Raw genomic sequence first — 15,083 nt, forward strand, 5'->3', positions numbered from 1 at the left:
TTTTGCAACAAGACGAAGTTTTCAACGGAGGTTTAATGTAACCAAACGACCGAAAAGCGATACAATAAAGGATCTGTTAGAAAAATTTCAACGGACTGGGAACGTGACGGACGAACGTGCTGGAAAGGTAGGGCGACCGCGAATGGCAACCACAGAGGGCAACGTGCAGCTAGTGTAGCAGGTGATCCAACAGCGGCCTCGGGTTTCCGTTCGCCGTGTTGCAGCTGCGGTCCAAATGATGCCAACGTCCACGTATCGTCTCATGCGCCAGAGTTTACACCTCTATCCATACAAAATTCAAACACGGCAACCCCTCAGCGCCGCTACCATTGCTGCACGAGAGACATTCGCTAACGATATAGTGCACAGGATTGATGACGGCGATATGCATGTGGGCAGCATTTGGTTTACTGACGAAGCTTATTTTTACCTGGACGGCTTAGCCAATAAACAGAACTGGTGCATATAGGGAACCGAAAAGCCCAATGTTGCAGTCCCATCGTCCCTGCATCCTCAAAAAGTACTGTTCTGGGCCGCCATTTCTTCCAAAGGAATCATTGGCCCATTTTTCAGATCCTAAACGATTACTGCATCACGCTATCTGGACATTCTTCGTGAATTTGTGGCGGTACAAACTGCCTTGGACGACACTGCGAACACCTCGTGGTTTATGCAAGATGGTGCCCATCCACATCGCACGTCCGACGTCTTTAATTTCCTGAATGAATATTTCGATGATCGTGTGATTGCTTTGGGCTATCCGAAACATACAGGAGGCGGCGTGGGTTGGCCTCCCTATTCGCCAGACATGAACCCCTGTGACTTCTTTCTGTGGGGACACTTTGAAGACCAGGTGTAACGCCAGAATCCAGAAACAATTGAACAGCTGAAGCAGTACATCTCATCTGCACGTGAAGCCATTCCGCCAGACACGTTGTCAAAGGTTTCGGGTAATTTCATTCAGTGACTACGCCATATTATTGCAACGCATGGTGGATATGTGGAAAATATCGTCCTATAGAGTTTCCCAGACCGCAGCACCATCTGTTGACAATTGTAACTACTGTAATTTCGAAAGTTTGTCTGCCTGAAAATGTACTGTTGTCCCAACCATATTGCAACAAACGGTGTATTTCTGTCGCTGCTCGTTTAATTTGTACTGCCGTTTCAAATATACCGGTCATTTTTGAAACACCCTGTATATGAAACTGCAAACGCTGTTCACGGAAAATTAATTTACTTGCTAGCACGACACCTCACAATCCTGACTACACACTGTTTGCACAGGAAGGCAAGCTGAGGTCGACCTTTAAATAAAATTGACTTGCTTGTTGCTCAGCATGCTGTATTTTGTCTGGAGTACTGACGTTATCGAAAGCAAATAGAAATCAGGAGCTGCAGCACCTAAAGATAATTTATCTACTCTAAATTATTTTTGTCAGAATATCTATTCCTTCGTGCGGCGTAATGTGCAATTCACACATTATAAAATTCAGAACTTAATCATGGACGTGGGTTTTACCTTAACGACAATCGTTACTGAGAAATCAAACAGATATAAAAAGACAGCACACCTACATTTCAGTCGGACCCACCTATATTTATGTATCACCAAAACTTAGCACAAAATTCCCATTAGAATAACACCTTGGAAATTCCTCAAATGAACGTAACAGGAAAGTATTATCAGTTTTTTATTTGCATAATTCAGTATTGTATACAGCTTATCCCAAATTCACGGATAATAGCTTTCGTTCTTTAAGAGAAGAACTTCACCCTACCGTGCCTCAATGTCTCAGCGCTGTACGACTAATTAACAAGTCAGCCGCAGATTAAACAGAGTAAAGGGTCTTTTTCACTACACATGCAGTGCGTTCGTTTCTCTGTCTCTGTACAATAAAGGTGAATTATTTACAGTAGCGGGAAACATGAAAAACTTATACCGGTATTCCGTCTAGTTCGAGGCATCAAAGCTCGTAATCCGATTCAGCTATGATCTTCGAAGGGTAGCCCACATTAGTGGTTGAAGTATATATCATGTGAAATTTTTTGTACTGTGCTACGTTTTGGTTATGTACAAACCTAGGTGGGTCCGACTGAAACCTGCCAGTTTGGATATACAACCTTGTAAGTAGGCTGTTTAGTTGTTTATTGATAACGCCGCCGTTACGTAGCTCTGTATGAAAAATCACTGGCTGTGCCGTGTGCAGTCTGTGGCTGGTTTGCATTGTTATCTGCCATTGTAGTGTTGGGCAGCGGCAGCTGGATACTAACAGCGTGTAGCGTTGCGCAGTTGGAGGTGAGCCGCCAGCAGTGATGGACGTGGGGGAAGAGATGGAGATTTGAGATTTGAAATTTTTAAGACTGGATGTCATGAACTGCTATATATGTTATGACTACTAAGGTAAATACATTGTTCTCTATTAAAATCTTTCATTTGCTAACTATACCTATCAGGAGTTAGTGCCTCCCGTAGTTTGAATCTTTTATTTAGCTAGCTTTATTGGTGCTCTCTGTATTGCAGTAGTTTGAGTAACGAAGATTTTTGTGAGGTGATTTGTGAAAGGTATAGGTTAATGTTAATCAGGGCCATTCTTTTGTAGGAATTTTTGAAGTCAGATTGCGTTGCGCTAAAAAATATTGTGTGTCAGTTTAAGCACAGACTTTTATAATTTTTCTAAGCGGACGTTTCAACCTATACCAATGTTTCACGGACTGCATCAAACCGGATCTGATGTAACGACCTGTAGCAGCTGGTAGGCACAGTCCGCCAAGTATATCATTACTCCACCAAACTATCGCTGGAAACACTTCCCCTTTCTGCCTCAACTCCAGACGCAACCACCGTTTACTTTGAATGTATTCACAGTCAGCCAGTAAACAGCCCAATTCCAGCCGCAGTGGCGTCTGTACAGCTCACTTCCTGTGCTGCCAGAAGACAGAGGGGACAAACCTGGTCGTTCTATAGTAACTAGCTGAATTTTCGTACGACTGTCTAGTGAATCGGAGAGTCGTGTTTTTCAGAAGAATTCCACTGACTAATCACTCACAAATTGAGCGCATTAGTGCTAAGTTTCAACCTATTGTGTCTTGAGTAGCTATAAAACTAACGTATTTCCATCGCAAAATAACATGTCCACTCAAGTATTAACAGTTTGGCTGAACAAATTTATTTTTTCAAGTCAAAGTAATGTACCAGTACACACGCAGCAGAAATAAATTTAGAACTTCTTGATTAAAAAGAAACGGCAACTGTATAGTAGCACTTCCGTATTTTTATAATAGTTGATGGTTTCATAAAGGCAGTAAAATTTTAATCCCCCAGGCCTCCACGGCCAGTATGTTACGAAAACTTAATGGGTGTATTAACGCGTCATATTGTACATAACTTTCGCTCATGGAATCAACGTTTCGCCCACGGATCTAGTGGCCTGCTCCTGGATGTACATATTGCTGCCCATAATTGGCGGAAGACCACGAAGATTGCGACAATGCAATGAATCCAGTACGTCGAAATGCAAGATCAGGGAAGCCACCAAAATGCTCGGCATTCTATTCGCCGATGACTACCAATCATTGAACACACCGTGAGAGGCAGTGGACTGCAGAAAAGCCACTACAGTAAGCATTCTCTCTCTTCCACTAGCAACCAGAACCTTTTCTGTACTTACTTAACATGTTCTGTAGGACCAAACTGATGAGCAAATATCCAAGATCGCGAAACTTGTCAGTACATGACATAACATGAAAGCAATAACATAAAAATAACATGTCTATGAACCTAAAAAAAGGCAAGCCTTAGGTTTAAGTAAAAGCAAACAACACAGCAAGAATCAGCTTAATTTTTCAAGAACTCCTCGACAGAATAGGAGTGACCCATGAGTAAACTTTTCAGTTCCGATTTGAAAAAGCGTGGATTACTGCTAAGATTTTTGAATTGAAGTGGCAGCTTTTTGAAAATGGATGAATGAGTATACTGCACGCCTTTCTCCACAAAAGTTAACAAAGTCCGGTGCAAATGCAAGTAGATTTCTGCCGGGTATTAACTGAGTGAAAGCTTGGGAATAAGCTAGTATTGTTAACAATAAATGACTATTTATTGAGAATAATGTCTAAATACCCAAACTAGTGAACACGGGTCGACAAGACGTTCGTGAACTTACACCACTTATTGCCGTTCATAAGAAACACCAGTAGATCCACAAGAAAGCCATTGCAACCGTAGCCTGAGAGATGGTTTCATCAATGATATTTACTATCTGACTCGCTACCATACTCACGAAACACCTGTGACGGAAGTTCAAGGCACTTCACATATTGTCAGTTGTCCGACATAAAAAACGTTCTTAGTTTGTATGTTTTCACCCCGTACGCAGTTGGTTTCAGTGTATTGCACGTTTTAAGGGCCCTACACACCAACCGAGATACCGACGGACCCGACGGATAAACTGCGCGTGTGTACGCGTTTTGACCGACCGACCGACCAACATTCCTTGTTGGGATGTCGGGCGAGTATGCCGTATGTCTCCACCCAACAAACTGTGCCCTTGTGTAATGCTGTCGTGCCGACTTTGCGGCAAAAGTTGATCTTGTGGCTGTGCACGGGATTAAATGCTATTCTTCTATACATTGCAGGGTGCGATGCGGTCGAATCCTGAGGGACAGAGTTTCTGGAGAAATTTAAAAGCTGCACACCTTTCTGGGAAAGGTCGTGCAAGAAGTATAGCAATATAGACGCACGGAATGAAGTGCTAATAACTAATCCATAATGGTATCGCATGGCACAGAATAAAAGTCCGTCGACCTTTTGTGTTTCTGCTAAAACAATTCTAAGGTTCCTGGAAACAGAACAGTTCAAATTTTTATGCGTTCCATGTGAGCAACATACGGTACATGGCAAATACCAGAAAGGTGGCTCATTTAGTACCACACACGAAGCAGCTGGTCTCGTTATCGATCTCTCAGCTTCAACAGTGCGATGTCACACTTCAATGAGTGTCAGGAATGTCGGGCAGGTGGGACATAAAAACGCCTTTTACATGACCTCACAGTCAAGTCAAGGTGTGAGGTCTCGAGACCTAGGAGGCCACAGGCGATGAAATTCATCATCTGCTCCTCCAAAGTCTCCAGACTTCACCGTGTGTCTTACCTGTGGGGTCTCTCAAAAGACGGCGTGTTTACCCGACACCCCCCCCCCCCCTCGCCCCTCCCCCTCGTGCCTGACTTTCAGCCACCGTTCTGTTATTTGTCGTAACAAGGTGCTCACATTAAAGCGTAATCTGAATTTTTCTCATTCCAGGAACAGTGAAATTGAGTTGAAATCTTTTCCTTCTTTTTGAATAGCCCTATACTTGCTTCATTGTTACAAATGCTGAAGTCCACCCTATGTCCAAAACTCTGACATGAAGAGCGAAGGATAGAATTTTTTTACAGTTTTTACAATTGCCAAGTACTTCATTTCTGATGTATCTTGCATTTATTACACTATGTACACCATAACCAAGTTTAGTCTTTCTTGTTCGGTTTTAAAATAAGTTTCTTAAACATGGTCATTTTGTGCCACATACGTAAATAACGTTCATGTGAAAGTCTAGTTTTGCTTTAGCTTGACTTATCTCTCTCACCTATGAATCAGGTTGCACGTTTCATGAATTATTTTAGTTGGTAACTTGTGATAGAACAGCACTGAATTTGAGGGCATCCTGACCTGCCAGTCGCTGGAAATCGTAAAGTAGTTAACAGCCTCTCTAATGACTGTCGTTAAACATGGTTTGATGTTCAACTCCGAAACGCACGATTCGTCCATTAACAGGTAACTACGTAAATTATAGGGACCCAGCTGCTTAAGTAACAACGTTGGTTATTTTCCTTCCGCGCATTAGAGCTTTATCCATAGAGCTCTGCTACTTTTGGCCTCATTACCTTCAGAACAGTCTACGCAAACACCTAATTCTGTTTCCGTGTGAAACCAAGCGGAATCTCTCAGGGCAAACAATGAGCTTTAGATATATCACACCACAACGGCGCTCTAAACTCTGGGTGCAGTGTGTCTGCTGCAACAAAATTAGTCGGTCGGCCTACAGATTAGTGCCTATCTACTGGTCTGTAGTGTTGTGTTGCTTTGGGGTGCATAAAACTGGAGTCATACGCGCCCAAGTTAAAACTATAGAACACTAACACAGAGTTAAACGACAATACGTCAGTCACAATGGACTGAACAGCCGACAGCTAAAAACAGGCACTTGGAAAAAGGGCTAAAAAACACCATATAGAAATGGTGATCCTGAACAAAAATTAAATGGCCTTCGCCAAATTTCTTCGTGGGATAAAAAGTAAAACTCAGTCGACGGCCCGAGCGTCATTCGCTAAAACGGCTAATAAATTAGACGGCAATTCCAGTAGGAAGTGGCGTACTGTTAAGCCTTGGTAGGGTAGCGGCGCTTGGCAAATGACGATGGCTGAAAAGGCAGTGCCCAATGCGCAGCCGAGTTAAAATATTCTGCTCCCGGCGTGAGGGCCGAGAGTATTTCGTCCAGGGCGCTGGGAGAGGCTTAGTAAGCCGAAGCTTATTTCCGTGAATGGAGGAACATTGGCGATGCCAAAGCGACACCACCTCGTGACAGGCGGCAACACAGATCAGAGGGACTATAGGTACTCAGGGGCTGAGGTACGAGGACTGCAGCCTTGGCAGCAGCATCAGCAGCCTCGTTTCCTGGCAGGGACACACAAACACGACACTGGCTCCACCAACAGTGAGCAAGTGAGTTTCCTTGAATCCGCTGCACTAAGGGATGGGCGTTGTACAGCACGCAAACTTTGAAGGGCACTGAGTGAGTGAGCAGAGGACATACGGCTGTGTCGGCGGATGTACTCCGTGGTCTGATACAAGGCAGAGAGCTCGGCTGCAAATACCGAGAAGTGTAGTGGAACTCAAAGATCGTATTGTGATTGAGACTATGATCAAAATCGTGTTCATACAAACCACATCTGTGCCATTGACTTTGTTAGACTGTTGGACAGGGTGGTCTAAAACCGTCTGAAAAGTTTAATTAAAATTAGCTTATCAGGCAGTTCCGCACGGAAATTTACGGGTTCGAAAGACTGTCGCCAAACGTGTCCGATTTATTCCTACAACCAAACGTAAGATTAAAAAATTGGGAGTGTGACAGTAGGGACCGAACCCGAGCCATAGGCTGAGCAGTTTTGTGCGCTATCATGTACGCTTTAACAACTGACAGTTGTGCGTGGAGCGCACTGATCTGTGCGTGCAACAGCCTGACTACTAAATTCTTTGTTAACTCACTCAAATAGGGCAACGGATCTAATTTTTTTCTGGCTATTTTTCAACACAACCTACCGTGGCACACCTATTACAATTTATTACGATTATTTCAACGTGTATAAATGAAGTGCATGCCTATCCTACAGACCTATGAAGACATTTTAAGTACATCGCACCTAAAACTTGGAAATGTTTCACACCAAACGAGGTTATATTAAACAGAGAAAGGAGTTGTTGGCTGCACTCCTCGCCCCTACACGTGGCCAATTGTCCGTTCACGCTTTATGACCCGTTAGTAAACATGGGCGGTAAGTAATGTCAAAGTCCTGTATTAACGTGTTTTCTTCTTTGGCAACACACCGCACTTTTCCCATTACTGGAAGATATTACGCACCAAGCGCACCTAATCGCTCGATTTCCGAGTAAATCTATTCTCTAGCATGCGTGAAGTTTTCTGTCTATTTTAAACATTTCGGTTGATTAGAATAATTCTTCAAGATATGAGTTTCATAAAATTTCCCATACTTCTGGGGCTAACCTATCAAGAAATTAAGATTATTTTCTACATGCTACAGATTTGATAGGCGCTTCTATTAATATACATAATGCGAGACTAACGGAAAGTCATTTAACCTACGCTACAGTAACTTTTTCGAAGTCGCGGTCATTACTAACTATACTGGAATGGTAAAAAACTTAGCTGTTAAGCAGAATCTCACCATTGGAACAGAAAACCCGATACCCATGGCTTTGCACTTGCAAGATATTCTTATTGTAACATCCTGGTAACGGCGATTTTGGAAATATTGCGGGCACGAAAGTTAGGTTAAGCAACAGATCTATCTCTCACCGTAAAATGACGGCACCTAGCTCCGAACGATATTTACGTTAGTTGTTTCAGTGTGGTGAAAACATTCGCACCGAAACTAAATACTACAGTATTAAAGACTGACTCATTAATAACTTACGTTCCATTACTTGCAAAGAAATTTTATTTTTAACAAGCTAACGCAAAAGCATCATATAGAAGACTTACATGCTGTCTAAACTAATTTCCTGTAGAAACTAGAGTTAACAAAACGTTTCAATTTCTTACAAATCAAAGTAATTAAATTTAATTGCACGTGCAGACGATTTTCCACAAATTCTTTAGTTTCAAGACAAATTCAGTCAAATGACATCTGTCATATGTCACAAACTTCATAAAAATTCAGAGCCAAAATCATATTCGGCTCTTCAGTTACCTTGCACACCATTGTACCTTCGCAGATTTCATATTAATGAAAAGCGAAGTGTGGGATTTTTTACTGTCTTAACAGTTGCTAAATGGTTCATTTTCTATTTACCTGCTGCATTTATTACGTAATGTGCGCAACCACCATGTTTAGACTTCCAATTTTACATGAGCGTTTTAAATTACGTGTCATTTTCTGCTACATACCTAAATTTTGCATTACCATTTATTTCTGTAGACAACTAAATCCCGTTGCAGGTTTCAGAAATCATTGTAATTAATAATTGTGAGGATACAACAGCACTGAATTTGGGATCCTCTAACTTCTACCAGTAGGCAATGTAGGTAACAGCCTCTCAAGACTATCCTATTTCGTTAGGAATGGTTTGATTTCAGCAGCTCCGAAAAGCGCCATTCATCCATTCTTACATAATTACGAAAACCATTGGCTCCCAGTTGCTTAAGTAACGCGACGAGGGGAAACTTTCCTTACATTCGTCGCTTTTGCCCACAGCTTTCGGTTTTTTTGTCTTTGTTACCTCCGGAACAGCCAACAATCCCTGCGTTTCGTTTCTGTGCAAAACCAAGCAGCAACTCTTCGGACAAACAATGAAGTTAAGGTTAACAAATAACACGCCGGCGCTGTAATCTCTGCGTGCACTCGGTCGGTAGGTGTGTTGGCTGCCACGGAATACAGCGGTCGGTCGGCCGGCCGGCCGGCCGATGAACTGTCGCGTGTGTAGGGGCCTCGAAACAGATACAAGTTCCAGTGGCCACCTAACAGTTACTCCAACAGTTTGTATGTCTAAACCTGCGGTAACATCAAATTTTCCGAGAGATGAAAACTAAACGATACGATTCTGTTTGTCACGAAACTATTTTTCAAAGGATCATCATTATGCTGCGTTTTGTAAGACACTGATTATGTAAGATATTTTCTCTAATAGTAGCGTTAACGCGATGGAGGTTACAGGTTCCTCGCACTGTCATAACTTGCTTCGAAACGGATTGGCAGCACGACAGCATCTACTACAGAAGAGCTACTATAGTGCTGTACACAGCGTTTCTATTATTTATAACGGTTAGGCACTAAGCATTAACAGTGCACCACCAACTCAGTCATGCATTCAAACACACACACACACACACACACACACACACACTCTTCAACTTTCATCATTTTATACAAGTGTTGACTGCACTCGGGGATAACAGTCTCAGAAAGATCGGAAACCACTGGTCTAAAGCTATGTATTAGTTACCTGCAATCGCGATACACCAGATGAACCTGGCTTACAACACCGTTGACAACTATGGTTCATTTTTTAATTGTGTCTTCCACGCATAGAAAATTCTACATGTGACTATAGAGCGCAGCAACGATGCTAAATTTCCCTCACCAGTTACTATCAGAATTCACGTTTGAACTGAATTTATTTTGTTATTACTAAGAGTATATTGACGCAACTAACGTTTCAATTTTTCTCCGAATAACTATGTAAAAATTATTTCAGGAAGTAATTAAAGTTATCCAAAATTCCGTATACAAAGCATTTATCGGAATCGCAACTTAATTTATACGTAGCCTGTGCATAAAACGTCAATATTTTCTAACAACTACATTGTGCACATGTTCCGTACTCACCAAGAACTGCAACGATGAACAGCAAACTGCAATGGAACCCCATCGCACACTGCTCGCGTAATACAGTCAACCACTTCACCACCGTAAACCGCACGACCGACGCCACAAACTACGGCACTCACCACTAGTGGAGTCAAGTGGGTATAACAGTGTGCACACATACTGAGACACCACGTTGTCGACTGTAGCGCCCTCCACACGAGGAATACACGCGGATTACTTCTCGATATTAGACAAGCTCGTAACCTACATACAGGGAGCGAATTCTCACGAGAGACTTCCGATTAGCGATGTCGGGTCTGTAATTTGATACGAAGAGTCTTGATTTGTGGCACTTAACAGCGTATTGATTTAGGACTGAGGATTCGGCATATATTAAATAGTCGGGCAGCGGAAAATACTTTCAGTTGACCTACGTAGGAATTGAATTAACGCGATATTCCAATTAAGCAAGGTAGCGGGCAGAGAAGCGTCCATTTAGGATCTAAGAAAGGAACAGCGCAGCTCTTCCTGTCTTCATTACGTATTCTTCTTTCATGACATTCTGCGTCCTAGAGTGTCTCCTCGCTATGGATCTATGTAATAAAAAGTGTATCATATGTACTAAACTTTGCACTAGGCTTAAGAATTAATTTATTTAATGTATAGCGCTGCACATGACATGAGAAAAAACATGAACGACACATTTAACCAACAATCAGTTGTTACATCTTCTCACCCAGTCGACTGAGTTTTCAAGTTTCAAAATATGTGACATATATAGCCGCATGTTTTGAAATGCATTGACTTAGAAGCTTAAATTATTTACACTGTCATGGTACCATACGCCTTGCAAGGGAACCTCCCCATCGCACCCCCCTCAGATTTAGTTTTAAGTTGCAACAGTGGATAGGCCTAGAAAAACTGAACACTGATCAATCGAGAAAACAGGAAGAAGTTGTGTGGATCTGTGAAAAAATCAGCAAAATATACAAACAGAGTAGTTCATGCGCAACATAGGCGACATCAAGAATATTGTGAGCTCGGGACGCCGTGGTCCCGTGGTTAGCGTGAGCACCTGCGGAATGAGAATTCCTTGGTTCAGGTCTTCCCTCGAGTGAAAAGTTTACTTTCTTTATTTTCGCAAAGTTATGATCTGTCCGTTCGTTCATTGACGTCTCTGTTCACTGTACTAAGTTTAGTGTCTGTGTTTTGCGACCGCACCGCAAAACCGTCCGATTAGTAGACGAAAGGACGTGCCTCTCCAATGGCAACAGAAAACATTTGACCGCAAGGTCATAGGTCAACCAATTCTCCACAGGAAAACACGTTTGATATATTCTATACGACACTGGTGACGGCATGTGCGTCTTATGACAGGAATATGTTGTCGACCCACCTAACTTGTACACTTGGCGAATGGGTAAAAAGATTCTTCTACCTTGCCCGATTTAGGTTTTCTTGTGGATGTGATAATCACTGCCAAGAAAGTGATGAAGACATAAAAGTTTGTCACATAAACTGAAAATTAAATATCAAGCTCTCCACTCGAGGGAAGACTTGAACCAAGGACCTTTTGTTCCGCAACTACTCACGCTAATCTTGGGACCACGGTGCTCCTGGTCTCATATTGTCCTTGATGTTGCTTATCTTGTACATGGATTACTCAGTTTGTATATTTTGCTTATTTCTTTCATACGTCCACACACCTTCTTCCTGTTTTGTCGATTGATCTGTGTTCAGTTTTTCAAGGCCTATCCACTGTGCCAATTATAACTAAATCTGAGGGGGATGTGATGGGGAGGTTCCCTTTTATTTACAAGACACGACTTCCAACTTGAAACATCTGCCCGTTCCTGAGAAAAAGAGTCTTAACAGTCTTGGCAGACAGACGAACACAAAGCGATATTGTAAGGATTTCGTTTTCAACGACTGAGGTGCGGAGCCACAAGAAAAACAAGTGCAACTATTCTACAGACTATAAAACTCGTCAAATATCTTACGGCTGTCAGCGATCGCTTACACAAAAATTATATTTATTTTTGTTTTCATTTTTGACATTAACGTTCAATGTATACTGTCTTCAGTGGAACTTGGTTACATGTGCTGTTACATAACTGTAATTCTATCTAACCGCACCAGGTGTGGAAACAATTTCTCCTGGATGTGATGTAAGTCATTAAAAATTAGAATTTTCGAAGGTGCTCTTACTACAGAATTTTTTTATGGTATAAGTGAAAGAACTTTTCGTGGTCCAGCTTCGGGCACTTGTGGACCGTAGCGTTTAGCCGTAAAACAGTTGCTGTGGGCTAATGTTGTGCAGAGTCTGCTGCAAACCTTTGACTAATTACGCTGATAGCGTGCGACTGTAAAGAACGGAGTTTAAATTTCATATTTCTCCTACTTTTGCGTCTCGAGTTGGAACTTATCTGCAGTCGACCATTTAGAATACAGTTAATCTGCCGCAGGCTTATAAAGTAAAGTGCAAGTTTATAAGTTGGCTTCAGTTAATTAACAGTTTATTAAGTTCGCAAGAAACTTTCAAGACATAAAATTATTCAGTAGGATCCGTTAATGTATATTCAGAATTTTTGTTAAAATACGCATCGATAAATAACACAGATTTGGCTGTTTATAGAAGATATATAAATCGAAGCCACTAATACTAATTGGTCTCGAAGTTACAAAGAAAGCCCGTATTTCGAGAATCTACAATTCTAAGACGATCATCTTGCACACATGCGATAGTACGAACCCTTGTAATTAGACCGATTACATTTTAGGATCAAAGGTTATAAACATACATCGTTAGCGAAAGACGTGTCAGAAGCGCTTAAAACGTGAAGACAACATTGAAACAGGTGAAAGAGAAACTTATATGACGAATTCCGTCTGACTGATGCAGTCAGTTAAATATCCCTACAGTTTATTATCCCTAAAACAGTTTAATATCAGTTCAATATCACTAAAAATTTACAGTTTACTATCTCTAAAAATTACTGAATTTTTCAACCTATGCATGTCTGTCAATCACGGAGTGTTGAAAACAAGTATGAAATCACGCTACAATTATTCTTGTAGCGTCTACAGCGAGAAATTCAAATGATTTGCTGTAACTGCTATCGAAAGGCATCTGGACCTGACGACTTCATGGAATACATGTACCAATGTAAATAGATTGTGTAACATATTTTGCCTTCTTTTTAGCAGCAGTTTATCGTAAGTCACTGGAGCAACGAACCCATCCTAGGGATTAGAAACAGCAGCAGTTCGATCCAGTTTTCCGCAAAGATCCTCGAAGAGAGGCATGTAATTACACGACCCACGAGTATATGGCTGACGTCAATCTGTTGTCCAAGTGGAATTAGTGAATACGTTTTTCCCTCACATTTTGTGTCGGTTTTGAATACCAACGACCGGATTACGCATAATTATTAAGAATCTTTGCTCGCTGAGTTCACCCATGACGTGCAGGGGGACAAACGTCACGCCGTCCAGATTGATGCCGTGTTTCTCCACAAACTCAATGCCTTCGATGTAGCGCTGCACGGTTAATCAATAAACTTGAAACCTAACGTAAAAATTAAAAAACACACAAAAAACCTCTAAAAAGCAAAAAGATGTATATTTACTATAAAACTGTCTTAATCACGGTTTATTTATTAAGGTGACCAGTTTCGACCACTACTGTGGTCATCTTCAGACCATTGAGTAGGAACCTACTCAATGGTCTGAAGATTTACACAGTAGTGGTCGAAACCGGTCACCTTAATACACTGCTGGAAATTGAAATAAGAACACCGTGAATTCATTGTCCCAGGCAGGGGAAACTTTATTGACACATTCCTGGGGTAAGATACATCACATGATCACACTGACAGAACCACAGGCACATAGACACAGGCAACAGAGCATGCACAATGTCGGCACTAGTACAGTCTATATCCACCTTTCGCAGCAATGCAGGCTGCTATTCTCCCATGGAGACGATCGTAGAGATGCTGGATGTAGTCCTGTGGAACGGCTTGCCATGCCATTTCCACCTGGCGCCTCAGTTGGACCAGCGTTCGTGCTGGACTTGCAGACCGCGTGAGACGACGCTTCATCCAGTCCCAAACATGCTCAATGGGGGACAGATCCGGAGCTCTTGCTGGCCAGGGTAGTTGACTTACACCTTCTAGAGCACGTTGGGTGGCACGGGATACATGCGGACGTGCATTGTCCTGTTGTAACAGCAAGTTCCCTTGCCGGTCTAGGAATGGTAGAACGATGGGTTCGATGACGGTTTGGATGTACCGTGCACTATTCAGTGTCCCCTCGACGATCACCAGAGGTGTACGGCCAGTGTAGGAGATCGCTCCCCACACCATGATGCCGGGTGTTGGCCCTGTGTGCCTCGGTCGTATGCAGTCCTGATTGTGGCGCTCACCTGCACGGCGCCAAACACGCATACGATCATCATTGGCACCAAGGCAGAAGCGACTCTCATCGCTGAAGACGACACGTCTCCATTCGTCCCCCCATTCACGCCTGTCGCGACACCACTGGAGGCGGGCTGTACGATGTTGGGGCGTGAGCGGAAGACGGCCTAACGGTGTGCGGGACCGCAGCCCACCTTCATGGAGACGGTTGCGAATGGTCCTCGCCGATACCTCACGTGTTGAGCAATTCGGCGGTACGTCCACCCGGCCTCCCGCATGCCCACTATACGCCCTCGCTCAAAGTCCGTCAACTGCACATACGGTTCACGTCCACGCTGTCGCGGCATGCTACCAGTGTTAAAGACTGCGATGGAGCTCCGTATGCCACGGCAAACTGGCTGACACTGACGGCGGCGGTGCACAAATGCTGCGCAGCTACCGCCATTCGACGGCCAACACCGCGGTTCCTGGTGTGTCCGCTGTGCCGTGCGTGTAATCATTGCTTGTACAGCCCTCTCGCAG

General features: G+C 42.8%; 1 long non-coding RNA gene across 1 annotated transcript in view; it reads right to left on the reverse strand.

Moving 5' to 3' along the window:
- The window catches only part of LOC126336287 (uncharacterized), a 176,246-nt gene extending 165,888 nt beyond the window's left edge, over positions 1 to 10,358 (reverse strand). The window contains exon 1 of the long non-coding RNA XR_007564941.1: positions 10,162 to 10,358. This is a non-coding gene — a long non-coding RNA (uncharacterized LOC126336287). The remainder of the gene's footprint in view (positions 1 to 10,161) is intronic.
- Positions 10,359 to 15,083: the final 4,725 nt, after the last annotated feature.

This window comes from Schistocerca gregaria, chromosome 2 (assembly GCF_023897955.1).
Source record: "Schistocerca gregaria isolate iqSchGreg1 chromosome 2, iqSchGreg1.2, whole genome shotgun sequence".
NCBI classification, from domain to species: Eukaryota; Metazoa; Arthropoda; class Insecta; order Orthoptera; family Acrididae; genus Schistocerca; species Schistocerca gregaria.